This window comes from Alligator sinensis, unplaced genomic scaffold (assembly GCF_000455745.1).
Source record: "Alligator sinensis unplaced genomic scaffold, ASM45574v1 scaffold309_1, whole genome shotgun sequence".
In the NCBI taxonomy this organism is placed as follows: domain Eukaryota; kingdom Metazoa; phylum Chordata; order Crocodylia; family Alligatoridae; genus Alligator; species Alligator sinensis.
In genome coordinates, this window is record NW_005842080.1 from 183,247 (window position 1) to 184,141 (window position 895).

Consider the following 895-nt stretch of genomic DNA (forward strand, 5'->3'; position numbering starts at 1 on the left):
GTCTGGAGCTAGAGCTCCCACCACTGCAGCCGCTTCCTCATGTCCCGGTCTACATCCAGCCTGTAAGGAGCCCCACAGCCTAGATCTGCCTCAGGACACCAAGTGAGTTTGATACCCCTGTTTTAAACACACAATTCTAATACAATAAAGGGCTTAGTCTGTCTGCCTGTGTGTCTGTCTGTCCGTCCGTAATGCTTTTGGGCAACTGTGCATGCGATTGGCTACAGGGGCTACGCTTCCTCAGGTAGGGAGGGAGCTGCCACTACCTCAGGCAGGGAGGCAGGAGCCCCACTGCTCCATGGGTGGAGGTGGAGATGGGCAGGTGGGGGGGAGGGAGGAGCCACCACTGCCGCCACCTCCTCAGGTGCAGGGAAGCCCTGCTGCTCTGTGGGAAGAGGCAGAGGCAGGTGGGTGGGTGAGGGGGAGGGAGATGCCCCGCCTCAGGTGGGGGGAAGCCCCGCTCTTCTGTGGGAGGAGGAGGCAGCGGCGGGCAGGCTGTCACTGCTTCCTCATGTGGAGGGAAGCCCTGCTGCTCCCTGGGAGGAGGCAGACATAGGTGGGCAGGCTGAAGCGGGCGGGGGAGAGGGAGGTGCTGCCGCCACCTCAGGTGGAGAGAAGCCCCACTGCTCCGCCAGAGGAGGCAGAGATGGACAGGTGTGGAGGAGGGAGTCGCCACCACTGCCACCTCAGGAGGCGGGTGGGGGGAGGGAGGGAGCTGCCGCCTCAGGCGGAGGGAAGTTTCACTGGCAGAAGCAGAAGTGGGTGGCCTTGGGGGAGGGAGTCACTGCTGTTACTGCCGCCACTTCCTCAGGCAAAGGACATGAAGATTTGGCGCCTCTTTGGAGATTTGGCTATGGACTAAAGAGGCAGCAGTCCTCACCACGCTGGACACAGC